Raw genomic sequence first — 13,638 nt, 5'->3', positions numbered from 1 at the left:
GCAGCTTCCTTGCTGGCTGCTGCTGTCCGACTGGGACAAGACACCTGAGGTCTCTGTGACCACAGCTCGTGAGGACAGGCTCTCCCTTGGGTACGGGGGCTGTGTTCTCATTGCTGACGGAGAGCTTCGTGGCGGTTAAAGCCGTGCCTCGCTGTCTCGTCTGAGCCACAGATGGGAGGGCCCGGCCGTAGTCATCAGAAATGGTGCTGGTCCGGGGGCTGTCAGGAATGTGGGCGTTGGCAGGCGTCGTGAGCGGGCCCTTGGACTGGCCGCGGGGCCCACAGTTGGCACCATGGCTCTTGCTTCTGCGATGGTGGCAGTGGGAGGGCGCAGGAAGGTAATGGGCCTGGCAAGGTCCCCCCAGGGCCCCCAGAGGGCCGCTTGGCTCAACTCCGAGAGGGGCTTGGCTCCTGAGCAGAGCGGGGCAGAGGCCTGGCCTCTGGATCCGTTTGTACAGTGATCACATGCCTGTCCCTGCAGGGAAACTGAGGCTGAGGGAGGGCGGGCGCATCCATGGGGGTTAAGGGCTGAAGTCAGTGAGTGGCCCAAGCCCACAGGAGGTGAAACAGCCTTCAGCACAGGGGACAGAGGTGTCCACTGCTTCCCACCTGGTGTCTAAAGCAGCCCTGCCCAGCCCCGGCCGCGTCTCCCGGGGACGGAGGCCGCTGCGAACGGGAGCCGCCCACTCAAGGCTAGTGTCTCCATTTGTGTTGTGCCAAGAAAGGAAGTTGCAGACTGTACAGGCTTCCCGTGCGGCTCAGCTCGTGGCCTGTGGCTCAGGACCCGCGGACGTGGCGCTCCCAGCCCGAGAGTCCCGTGGGGCAGGACCGTCCGTAGAGCAGCTTTGCCTGTAGTGTGAGGGGCCGGTGCTCTGGGTCGAGACATCACACGCCCGGCTCTCTTCGCCTGAGGAAGGTGACGGCACGGGGTGGGCCCTGGAGGGAGGCTCGTGGCCGGGGCTGGGCAGGGGCAGGGCCTCGCGGTGCTTCTGGTCCCCTCGGGCAGGAGTCTCTGGAGGAGACATCTCTCCCCTGCCCTGGCCCCACTTTCCAGAAGCCCCTCTGTCCAAAAAGTCGGCTCCCCTTCTGTGCCGCAAGGGGAGCGCTACAGTCCCCCAGGGCCCCCAGCCCACCTGCAGCAGACGTTGGTTTCATCCTCAGTCCGTTTGCTCTTTCGTCTTTCCTCCATGTCCCCAGTCCAGCCCTCCACGGCCGCGCCACAGCTCCTGAGACCGAGAACGGTGGCCACGTCACAGGAGGTGGCTCAGAGCTCTTGCCTGGAAATTGGAGTCAGGGCAGCGGGTCAGGGGTTGCTGTCTTAGAGCCCCGGGACCAGGCAGTCCCGCGCTCTGACTTGAGAGCGGGATCTGGGGACACAGCCGAGGGGCGTCTGTATAGCAGGCAGGAGCCTGGACCTGGCCTGAGTGTCACCGAAGGTGCCGTCACGTGGGCATGATGTGAGAGCCGGAACCCTAACCTTTCTGGGATGTGGTCACTCTGAGGATGCAGTCACGGGAGTGTTAGAAAGTGGGTGTCTGTCGAGCTGGGGCAAGATTCCCCAGCGAGCCTTGTCCCCAGTGTCACGGGGAGGGGGGTTGCACCCCAACTCCCGCCGAGCCGCAGTCACCAGCTGCTGGTGCTCTGGGTCTGGGTCTGGCTGCTTCTGTGGGGTGCCAGGCACCTCACGCTCCCCTGTGTTCGTGTTTTCCCAAACACGGCAGCAGAAAGGTCAAGTTGGCACCGATGTGCGTGAACCCTTCCCACCAGGCTCCATGTGTGCGTGCGTGGTGGCACACGGATGGGCAGCGGCCCCAGGACCCCGCAGAGGACTTTGTGCATCTGGCAGGAGCTCGAGCTCAGTGTCTGGGGCCTTTCTTGACTGCAGGCTCCGTGCGAGACACAAGGACTGGGCTCGGTGACGCTCTCACGCTGACCCATCAGTCCCGTGGTTGGGACCTGCACACAGATGGTCCATCCCTGCTGCAGCATGGCGACGGAGCTGCTCGTTGACACCATCCTGTGCACAAAGACCCGGAGGGTTTAGAAGCCGGGTTGGCAGCGCAAGTGTAAATCCCATTGTGGGATCCATGCCCCGAACCCCGCAGCATCTGGAGGCTGGCGGCAGGGAGACGGCTTTCCCCGTGTCACTAGAGAAGGCAGGCATTTCAGACACAGAGAGTACAGCGCATGCTGAGAAACACCAGCAGACGCCCATCCTGCACGTGGGGCCGGCAGGTCGAGGGGGGGCATTGGTGCAGCCCATTGCCAGGGCCGTTCAGAACGCCTGTGACGTATTCACTTGTGCAGAGAAACCTTTATTTTCCAAGATCGCTTGAAAGAGGAGTTCGGAGTGCTCTGGGACTTCTATATGGGAATAAGTCTTCAGGAAAAGAAACAGGTTTCTGTATTAAGCTGAGAGCAAATGAATTCACCAGACATTCCGAGGCCGAGAAGGGCCGCTCTCCTTCTGTTGGCCACAGACCCAGAGCGTGTGCCGTGGGCCGGGCCCACGCGTGCTGCTGCGGGGAGAGCAGGGAAGTATCAGCCTGCGTGGTCGCCGCGGAGACTGGGATCAGAATCCAGAGCCAGAAGGACCTCCCTGGGGTACTGAGAAGCCCAGGGATGAGATTCCTGAACTAAAGCGGGACTCCCGGAAACTCCTGCCCCTTCCCTGGGAGAAGTGGCCCCGGCAGCCACCGGAAGGTCCGCGAGGTCTGCACGGGGGCCCACGACTGCTGCTGGCTAAGACTGCTGCTGGCTAACCGCACCTGGCAGCCACAGGGGAGGGAGCTGGAGGCGTGTTGGCACCAGGAAGCACGGCCTGAGCTAACCTGATGGTGAACCTCCCTGGGAGAGCTGGCCAGAGGCCTTCCCCTTCAGCAGCTTCCCTGATCTTGGGGTGTTTTCCTGAATGGCATGGACTCCTTTCTGTCACGTTTTCCAGTTGCATTACACATTTTTGGGGGAATAAAAGCACATTTTTTTAAATAGCACAGTTTCATTGATATGTTGGAAACATAACCGGAAGTTGTTAAGCTTCCAGAAATCTGTCAGATAGTTGTGTACAGATTGGATGAAAAAGGCGTCCTAAATGGACAGCTTAAAATGCAATTGAAATTTGCATTTTAAAATGTTCACGAGGCTTTTGCTTTTTCTGCCCAGCCTTACAGCTGCACAGAGCCTCGTGGGGACTGCGGGAGTGGGACGCAACAGGCGGCCTTGGGGGGTGCCCGTGCTCCAGCCAGGATGCCTGCCGGAGAGTCCGGCTTGTCCCCGTCCCGGCCACAAACCCCCTCAGTCGTGCTTGGCCAACATTTGGGATTTCGGGCCTTGAACACGATTTCTGCAGTGATCTCGTTGTATTTAAAACAAGGGAAGTATTACTTTTATTACTAGAAACCAATGTGCCCTAGCAGTAACCCGAGCTCTTGCCGCCAAGGCCATACCGGAACGTCCGGTCCTTGCTCCGTGGGGCGGACTTTGGAGCGCGCGGGGCTTACTGCAGGAGCCGCTGCACGCCGCATCACACACCTTCTGAACCGGGTCTCCTTTATGAAGCGGATGCGGAACATTCTGGGGTGCGATTTTCGGGGGGCATGTGGCACTTACTAATTCAACCTACCCTCAGCTGCTCTTTTAATCAGTCCCTTTATGTTGTATCAACACAACATGGGAAACAGCAAAGATTTTGTTTATGCTCCGGAGTTAAAAGCACTGACTTTGACACTGTATCTGAGCTCTGAACAAGACGAAAGGCAACGCTCTCTGTCTCTGTCCACAGCCAGGCACAGCACCAACCCTAAAGCACCCACCGTCTGGCCTTGCTCGGTCAACCCCAGTCCACGCCAAGCATCATGCCCAGAACGGTTGCAGCTCAGGACGCCGGGGAAGGGAGCACACGTGTTAATATGAACATGGGAGCAGCAAGGTGCAGATGGGGTTCCGGGTGGCTGTGACCGTGGCCGGGGACGCATGTGACCATGGCCGGGGACGCAGGACCTCGAGTTCTCACCGGAGACACAGGGGCTTCAGGCAGAGATGTGCGTGTGGAAGCAGGTGGCCTACTGAGAGACTGGGGTGGGACCTGGGGACAGTGCAGGCCGTGCAAGGGGCTCTGAGCCACGACAGTAGCAGCCCAGGGGCGGGGTTGCCGGGGAGACGCTAGAGGAGGGGCCCAGCGTGCATGTCTTCCGGGGATGGAGAAGCCAGCAGAGGAAGCTGGAGGTCCACTTGGGACTTGGGGGGCAGAGGGGACGGACATCAGAGGAGGAGGTGGTCCTTCCTTTAGGACCGGAAGTGTCTGTGAGAGCCGGAACGTAGGTCTGAAGGGTGGCGGGTCAGCCGTGACCTCACAGACACTGGCGAGGTGGGCAGCTGGGGACAGCGGGAGCGCCGGAGCGGCAGCCTGTGGACAAGACTCGTTCCCTGCAATAAAAACCACATAAAACACAGACCTGCTGCATAAACTGACCTCACTTACAGTGGAAAAGCGGGTGTGGCGTGGCCATGTCCAAAAGCTGTGCACTGCCCCAGGGCACTAGGCCCACGGGATCCTCCGCCACAACTGCACGAAGGCTGTGCAATGATCTCGAAGGCTCCATTCAGAAGAGGTGAGACCCTTCGGAAGCTGCTGCTCCACGCCTCCTTCATCTGTCCGTCCCTTTCTCGGAAAACCATGCTTTGCCACTCCCTGGGCCGCCTCTGCCCCACTGCGGGGAGTGGGGGGGTGGTTCCTGCCTCCAGGTGGGGGGGCCTCAGGCGATTTCCGGGATAAAGCAGGGACCCTTCTGGGTGGTTAACCTGCTGGATGTCCTGGTGTGAAGGCTCCAGGCTCCCTCTGTCCCGTGAGAAAATACTGTCCCTTCGCAGCCATGCGTGGTCGGCCCGTGGAAGCTGTGTGCGCAGCAGCCCTCCTGGGGTCTGCGGGCCGTGCACACTTGGGCTGGGGCACCAGTGGGGACATGCCTGCCAAGAGGGTGTCCCACCAGAGCAGGGTGGTGGCGAGGTCCTCGGGGAGAGGGTGTGACGTGCTTCCAGGATAAGAGTGATCAGGATGAGGGTGGTCTTTAAAGGGCAGAATCGGGTGCATGAAGGTAGAGTCCATGGTTAGTCAGCAGAGGGCAACACAGAGGAAAGAGAATATCGGCTGGGGGCTGAGTGGGTGAGGACGGAGCTGGGATCCCGACCGGAGGAGCGGACTGCGGGCCCCAAGCCCAGAGGGGTGCTCAGAACTGTGGGATCTGCAGCCCCTGGCGGCCATGCCCCCCGGGGCTGCATCCTGGGAGTGCCCTCCGCACCTACCTGCCCCCCCCAGTCGGGTGCGTGCTCTGACCTGGAGGTTTGTGGGCGGTGTCACGGCAAGCAGGGCCTCTGGGCCAGAGTCTGGACGGTGCCAGGGAACGCATCTGAGGCTGGAGCCTCCTTCCTGAGCTTCAAGCCTTCCGTTCGCCCTGGGAAGCTGCCCACCTCTTCCAGCTGCTTGGGGATGTGCGTGAGACCTTGTTCCGCAGCCAGACCCCCGCCACGCCCTTCATCTCAGGCCGAAGGCAGGCCTGAGAATGGCAGTGTGGGTTTTCCAGGGTACTCTGCGGGGCCTCCGCACCCTACAGACCGACAATGCCGTCTGGGACAAGCTGGTGTGCGCTGTGTGCCCGGGTGGCGTTTGGGGCCTGCTGGCTGGGTTCCCATCCCCAGTGGGCCCCCTCCTTGCTGTGCACTGAGGCAGGGGGCTCAGTCTTCCCATCTATAAGATGGGCACAGTGGCACATTTCTCAGAGAGCCGCGGGGCCCCTGGAGTTTGCCCAAGGTCAGTGGCAGGGACGCCTTGCTCCCCCCCCCAAACCTCTCCTAATGCTGCATATCGTCCTCGGATGCACAAGGAGCCCGTCTGTCCATGGGTCTGTCCCCCGTCCTCCACTAGGGCTCCGCAGTCTCAGCAGGGGCCCTCTGATAACCCGGAGGTGAAGAGTGGGGTCCCGCAGAGCTGGGGCCCCGGCACCTGGCACGCCGCCCTCGGCCTTGGTCTGCACCAGCAAACGCTGCCGCGTGTGGAGTGAGCGCTGGGAGCAGTGGGGAGAGAAGCACTGGCTCAGAGACCAGGGGCGCCGCAGTGCCTGTCATTGTCCAGTGCCAGAGCCCAGACCATCTGTGTGGTCTGAGACTGTGCCCACCAAGACCTAACTTTGTCCCCTCAAGGTCTCTGCAAGGCTGTAGCAAGTTGCCAGCCACTCATCCTGGTCCAGGCCAGCGCCCCCCGTGACGCCAGGAGGGACAGCGGGAGGCAGCAGGGGGGATCTGGCCCTAGCTGCCCATCGGCGTCCTGCGGGGGCTGCAGGGAAGGAGAATGGGGCCCAGGGGGTCGCAGCCCTGACTCTGCTGCCTGCCAACCCTGGGGTCACGTGGGCCAGATGGGCCACTGTGGAGGGTGCCTCGGTGCCGCTGTGGGAACACAGACTGGGACTCCCGAGGCCGCAGATGAGGCCCCTGCCGCGGTGGGCGGGCCCGAGTGAACAGGCCACAAAGGACAGTCCCGGGGCCCCAGACCCAGCCACATGGCCCAGGCCTCTGTCCTGTCCACACACCTGGACCCGTGCGCTGGTCTTCTTCCCGCAGACTCTCCCGAGCCAAGGGTCCCGCCTCTCTCCTCCCTTATGGCCTCGTCATGGGGCTCTCTAGGTCCCTGGGCTCCGCAGGGCCTCTGGGCACAAAGTAAAGGACAGTTTAAAAATGAGCTTTTCTGAGGCCTCCGCTGTCTGAGGGGCCCCTGGGGCGTCACCATGGGCTGGAGCCGCTTCTGTGTGTGTGGCTGCGCCATGAGCCCGCGAAACCCCGCAGGAGACTGTAAGACCCCGCAGGACACCTAGGAGCCCATGGGACCGTTGTCCTGCCCTTTCTGTGATATGGAACTCATTCATCTAGGGCACACTCGCCGTGGGTGCATGGCATCTCTCCTAAGGGGTCCCCCGAGGCCACTTTCATCCCTCCATCTGCTCTCCCACATCCGTGGACCTCTTTGTCTGATGCGCATCCGAGGGCCTATGGCACAAGCCCCTTGGCGCCCATTCCGAGACTGACCCTGCTGGGCTCCAATGCTGGCTGCAGCCACCCGCCATTTCCTGGCTCATGTGGCAAGGCCCTGCCTGCCTCTCGGCGGCTCCTCCCCGCCACCCCCACGAAACTCCCGCTCAGGCCTTCAGACACGCCCGACACCAGCTCTGGCTTCTGTGTGCCACCCGAAGTCACTTCCTTCCAAACTCTCCAAAGAGGAAAGCGACATGCAGCTCGGTTTGGTGTTAGAATCTGTAGCTCTGGTCGGGGTGTGGTCCTGAGCCCCAGGCCACTGTGGTCCTGCCCCAAAGAGCATGGGTCACCTCTTTGCACCTTCCGGACTCTGCCCACCAAATGCGGCTTGTGCCCTCCAGACGGTGTGGTGGGGGGCACTGCTGCCATTCCAGAGTGGAAAGAGCCCAGAGCTGCCATCTGAGTCCCGGACACCCCCTGCCCGCCGCCCCCAGCTCCCGCAGGCGAGGCCCCCTCGCTCCCGGACCCACGGGTGTGCCGTGAAGGCAATCAGCCTCGCCCTGCCAGTGTCCATGCCTACGGTAGCATTTTAATTAACCTAAAGCTCCAGCTGTGTTTGCTCTCTGCCATGTGTACCCAACCCCAGAGCCCGTCCAGGTTCGTTAGGTGTGTGACATGAAGTTGTGGATCCTGGAGGAGAACAGGGCTCCTGCCAGGTCACACCAGGTCACAGCTTGTGTCCTCTGGAGGGGAGCGATGGGTACCAGGCCCTGCCTGGAGGAGGAAGCAGCTCATCGTGGAGGTGATGGTTCCTGCGGCTTGTGTGTTTTTCCAGCCAGGCACACAGAGCCTCTCTCTTTAGTTCACAGACACCAGGCGGGGGGTCCTGGGGGCCACGTGTCTGCTCAGGGACCTGCATGGGGCGGGGGGCACCCAGGTCCCTAGATGCTCCCTGGCCACCCCTCCATGCCCCGACAAATGTGCAGAGAAAGTACAAGACCGATGTGGAAGAGGAAGGCGAGTGGAGAGTGGGTCCGGGTGGTGGGGTCGGGGTCCCCGATGCCTGATTAGGAGGCTGGGTCTGCACGATGGCGTTCACCTGGCGATGGGCCGCCACAGCCAGTTTGGAGTCAGAGGGAAAGTAAGCCTGAGAGGCCAAGGGCGGAGCAGACTGACCCGGGGTGGCACTGTCTCAGGAGAAGCAGCCGCAGCGGGAGGATCCAGAGAAGCAGGGCTGAGTGCGGGGTGGGGAGGAAGGGGAGGGAGGCTGCAAAAGGGACCCAGCGGCCACCGTGTCCAGCTTCACCTGCTGCCCCGCAGAGCGGACACCTGCTGGCCCGCGTTGCCGTGGTGATGAGACAAGGCAGGTGGTGTGCGGGAGCGGGAGGGGCCGGAGGCTGGTGCTGCGTGCAGGAAGCAGCCCCCGACCGTGTCGTCTGGCAGAAACGGGCAGGAGCAGGCTCTGCCCTCCGCATCCTTGTCTTTCAGGGCCTGGAGCCCATGCTCACGTCGTGTCAGCGTTGCTGTAGGGTTCGAGGGGACACAGGTTTGTCCATGAGGACATCACTCTGTGCCTGGCTTAGCTTTTCTTGCACCCCAGGATGAGGAGGGATCAGTGCCAAGCCCTGCATCAGTCAGGTAGCAGCATGGAGGGGCTGCGGGTGGGTACTTGGTGCTGCTGGTACTTGGAGCTATGAGTACTCAGGGATATGGATACTTTGATGCTGTGGGTAATTGGGCTGCGGGAATTTGGCACTGTGGGTACTCAGGGCTGCGGGTACTTTGATGCTGTGGGTACTCGGAGCTGCAGGTACTCGGGGCTGTGGGTACTCTGATATGGGTACTCGAGGTGCAGGAACTTGGGACTGTGGGTACTCTGATGCTGTGGGTATTCAGGGCTGTGGGTACTTTGATGCTGTGGGTACTTGGAGCTGCGGGTACTTGGGACTGTGGGTACTCTGATGCTGCGGGTACTCAGGGCTGCGGGTACTCTGATGTGTGGGTACTGGAGCTGCAGGTACATTGATGCTGTGGGTACTTGGATGCTGTGGGTACTTTGATGCTGCGGGTACTCAGTGCTGCGGTACTCAGCTGTGGGTACTCATGGCTGCCGGTACTCTGATGCTGTGGGTACTCAGGACTGTGGTTACTCTGATGCTGCAGGTACTCAGGACTGTGGGTACTTGAGCTGTGGGTACTCTGATGCTGCAGGTACTCAGGGCTGTGGGTACTCGGGCTGCGGGTACTTTGATGCTGCACATACTCGGGCTGCGGTTACTCAGGGCTGTGGGTACTCTGATGCTGCAGATACTCGATGCTGCGGGTACTCTGATGCTGTAGGTACTTGGAGCTGCGGGTACTCTGATGCTGCAGGTACTCGGGCTGTGGGTACTCTGATGCTGTGGGTACTCGGCACTGTGGGTACTCGGGGTTGGGCAGCCTCATCCTCACACTTTGTGTTTCAATGTTCCGTCGTCACCTACCCTGTCTGCTGGATACTGTGGATTGTGGCCAGAGTCACTGCGCTCCACCCATGAGTCAACAAGTCCTGTTTGGGGACCCAAGTGGCATGTCACCTGCTTCAGGCCGAGGCGGCCCCTGTGGGCACTCATACCCTCAGCTCTGAAGAGACCGGGCCTCTGTGTCACTAGGCTTCTCCCCGGGGAGGTAGCCAGAGGCCCCCAAACCCCTCTCAGGGAGAGCAGCCGGGAATGCTGGTGACATGAAAGTCTTGCAAACCGCCCCACGAGACGCGCATCCACGGCACGGCCACCGAGCAGTCAGCACGCTCTGCCCACCCCGTGGGGCCCGCACCCCTCGGTTCTCCGCAGACACTGCCTCCCTCCTGTCCCCTCCACTGCGGCCTGCGGGTGGAGCTCCTGAGTTGTCACTCTCGTCTCTGAACGCGTTTTGAGTATCTGCCGCAACCCTGTGAAGAACACGTCCATCTTAAGGGAAAGTCTTCTTGGCCCGACAGTGGGTTCTGTGCTTGGAGTTCTGGTCCCGGTGGCCTCACTGCCCGTCACACAAAGCTGACACAACACGGGCTCTGGGACTCTGCCGGTTTCTGAGAAAAGCCACTTGTCGGCTGATCAGGGTTGACGTCCGCAAACCCTAGAGCTATGCCCGTCCTCCAGGCCCGCGGTCAGCCCTCTGTCAGATGTGTCTCTGCCCCGACTCCGGGCTCCAAGCTCAGCTGTCCCCGCAGTGCGGAGTGCCGCCCCCCGGCCATCCTCTGAGGCCCCGCACAGCTCCGGCGGCTGAGCCATTCCCAGAGCTGGCCTCTGGCTCCGGAGACCCGGCAGGAGAGGGCCACGTGGCCCTCGGGCCGCACGCCCTGCCCTGCAGCCCCGGCTCCTGGCATGCTCTGCGCTGCAGAGAAGGAAGCCGGACGCAGAGCCGCAGGTCCTCGGACGGCCGGGTGGCTCGTGATGAGAAGGAGGCCCCCGCGCGACAAGGAAGGAGCCACCGCAGGCGGTGGGGACCGTGGTGGAGGGCCAGGCGCGGGAACCTCAGGGAGCGTGTGCGGCTGTGACCCCCGTGTGGGGCGCACCTGCCTTCGAGGGGTCTCCAGGGCGGCAGCCGGGCCCGGACAAGGCACCGCGGAGAGAACGCCCGCGCGCCGCCGTTGCGCGCCCTCCTCCTCCACAGCCCTCCCGGGGCCGCAGCCGCGTGACACGCACGTGACACGCGCGAGCCAGGCCGGAAGCAGGGAAGTGCCGAAGCAGGGAGAACCTGCCAGAGGCCAGGCCTCTGGGGCCGCCCGAGGACCCGGTTAGGGCAGGTGTGAGCACAGTAGACTGGGGTGTGAGGGCAGGACGGGGCAGACGTGAGGCTGCGGGTGTTCGGCTGCGGGCCATGAGGACGGGTCACAGTGTGGGGGAGGGACATGAGAAGGGCCCCTCGGAGGATACATGTGGGGGAAAAGCTCAGAGTAAGTGATGGGTCAGCTCCATGGGTGTTTGGGGCGGAGAGTCTGGTCTATCCTACTAACAATTTGGGATTCGTCTGGCCCTTCTCTGACCATGGCCAGGGCTGGGACGGAGCTCACGCACCACGACCCCGTGGTGAGGCGCTGGAGTCCGACCACTCGCTCACTGTTCCCGAGCCCCCCGGGCAGCGGGCACGCGTTTCTTGGGTGAATGACCCCCGTGTCTGCCGAGGGAAGACCTTCCGCCAGCTGCTTCCTCTGTGAAGTCCACGTTGCCCTTCTGAAGGGCACCCGGCTTGCTCGCTCTGCTTGAGCCCGAGGGCCCACCTCCTGGCAGCTCGGCAGAGGCACTGGGGGGGCACTGGGGGTCGCCTGGAACCCACTGCCCTGCTTCCTCAGCTGTGGGCCTGGGGCCTGGAGGCCGGGGCCGCCGTGTCAGCCCAACCTGCCGTGCGAACCGGGACAGCAGCGGCTCCGCAGGCCCAACCATGTGTGTTCCCTGGGAGGTATGGGCTGCCCCGCTGGAGGGCCGGCCGTGGACGTGGTCAGCAGGGAGCCCAAGGGTCCGGAGCTAGGGCCGCACCCCACCTCCCTCCAGGGGACCCGCTCTCTCCAGCAACTGGGAGAAAGGGTGCTGTGCGGGCCCAGACGGAAGACCCCTCTCCCGCCCAGGCCGGTCCACCCGCAGGCTGTGGGGGAGCTCCGGGCCAGGCGTGGCTGTCATTCCTGGACACAGGACCAGAGGAGCCCGCCCGGCCCGGCCCAGGTGCAGAGCCCTGGCTGAGGTCACGGCCTGCGGCAGCTGCTGCCTTCCTCAGCACAGCCTGTCTCTGGCCGCCCTGAGGCCACACTCCCAGGCTTTGGTGTGTGGACGCGGGGTGGGGGTGGGGGGAGCACCGCGGTAGCTCCTCCCTCTACCACATGCCCCTGTGTTGTCCCCTCTGGGGGCGGACCTGCTGGTGTGATGCCTTCTTTCCCAGAGCCACCGGGGTTGCTGGTTCCTCAGCGGGGTGGGGCCTCTCTGTGTGCGGACTTCGAGGTGTCCCTGGCTGGGGGCCTGCACGGTGCTGTGGGGGAACCGTGCCAGGGTCCGCGGTGCGACTGGGGCCCCGGCAGGGGTGATGCTGGCGGGTACAGCCGCGGGTCCCCCCGAGCCAGGGCCTTGCCCCCCGCTGTGCTTGCTGTCCCCCTGCCTGTCCCCGGGCAGTGCCGGAGTGTTGTGCCCGCCCCGACTGGAGGGTCAGTGCACAGGAAGGAGGGGGTTGGAATTGTCCAGCAGGTCAGTCTGGCCACGTGACAGGTGCGAAGGGGGGTGTGGAGCGGGCGAGGGCAGCGGCCATGGCGGTGAGCGTGCCCCCAGCATGGGTGTGTGCAACCTTGCTACCCGAGGCGCAGGCGGGTGGGAACCGAGTCCTGATGTTATATTCCAACAATGGGTAAAAGCTGCCCACGCCCGCAAAGGCTACTGCCCTGACCCCACTCAGGACGGTCTCTGGGGCCTGGGCTCCAGCTCCACGCACGCCCTCCGCTCGGGCTCTTCCTGCCCACGACCTGGTTCCCACCCCCACCCCGCTAGCGGCCTCGGTCACCTGGGAGCCCCTTAGCAGGGAGCCAGGCGCCACCTCCAGCCCAGACCAAACCTGCATCTTAACGAGCTCCCCAGGGGGTCCCCCTCCCCCTTACATTTTCCAAGTTCTTAGCCCTTGGGGGCGTCTGAGGTCCCCGGAGAGCTGCCTGCTGAGCACACACAGCTCTGCGAGGAGCACAGGCGCCAGGACAGACAGACAGGGGGACGGACAGATCCAGGCGGGGCAGGAGAGGTGCAGACCCTGCCCCGCCCACCGCTGGGGAACGGCTGCGCTGGGCACGGGGCCCCCGCAGGGAGGGTGCAGACGGGCGGCAGGGCTGGAGCCGGAGCCGCAGGAGCTGCTGCGCGGCGGGGGCTGGGCTGCCCCTGGCCAGTGCGTCTAGGGAGCGTCCCTCCAGAGCTGCGGACCCAGCACCAAGGCCCTGGGACCAGGCCAGCGGGCCACCCAGAAATGGAGCCCCGCCGCCTTTGTGCGCCCAGGACGGGCGTTCCAGGAGACAGGCCGCCGCCTCCTGACGCCGGGGCGCTGGTGGCAACAGCATGACCTTAAGCCTCATCTCCAGGCTGTCGCAGGACACCTCCGGGCTGTGGCTCTCCTGCGCACCAACACAGCACAGGTGCGACTGGGCTGTGCGCGGGCGGGGGCTGGGGGGCAGCGCATGGGGGGCAGGCGAGGGGCCCTCGGGGGACGCGGCAAGTGTGCCCACGCAGGGCTGTGCAGACCGAGGCTGGCGGCCCTGTCCGTGGGGTCCCGGCTGGGACGCGCTCCGGGGGTGGGGCTGTGTCTGGCGACTCCCTCCCGCCCTGCGGGGTGCCCGGGCCCGCTTGAAGCCGCGCACCCTGGAAGCTGAAGGAGCTCTCCCAGCGGCGCCTTTGTTCAAGCTTTCCAGGAGACACACTGGTGCTGCGGCTGCCAGGAACTCCGGGGCCTGGGGGCGGGCTGCGCTGTGGTCCCCACGGCGGCCGGTGCCCAGACACCCTGACAGAGGCTGTCCAGCAGCAGGGTCAGGCCTGGGCCCCCGGCCCCCCGTGGTAACAGCCACCTGGGTTCCGTGGGACCTGCTCCGGCCCCCAGTGGGGGTGTGGGCACCTCTGAGGCC

The 13,638-nt window shown here is 63.8% G+C and overlaps 1 protein-coding gene across 8 annotated transcripts in view; it reads left to right on the top strand.

The window, feature by feature from the left end:
- The window catches only part of MCF2L (MCF.2 cell line derived transforming sequence like), a 127,038-nt gene that overhangs the window by 54,118 nt on the left and 59,282 nt on the right, over nucleotides 1-13,638 (top strand). Inside the window, exon 1 of one of the 8 annotated variants that reach the window (XM_059144748.1) lies at nucleotides 12,847-13,155. The exons of the other annotated variants lie outside the window; for them this stretch is intronic. The gene's annotated coding sequence lies outside the window, so the exon portion shown is untranslated. Of the gene's footprint in view, nucleotides 1-12,846; nucleotides 13,156-13,638 lie in introns of those variants that run through there. 8 annotated transcript variants of the gene reach the window in all.

The sequence above is a fragment of the Mustela lutreola genome, chromosome 13 (assembly GCF_030435805.1).
Source record: "Mustela lutreola isolate mMusLut2 chromosome 13, mMusLut2.pri, whole genome shotgun sequence".
Lineage (NCBI taxonomy): Eukaryota > Metazoa > Chordata > Mammalia > Carnivora > Mustelidae > Mustela > Mustela lutreola.
This window is presented reverse-complemented; position numbering and strand designations above follow the sequence as displayed.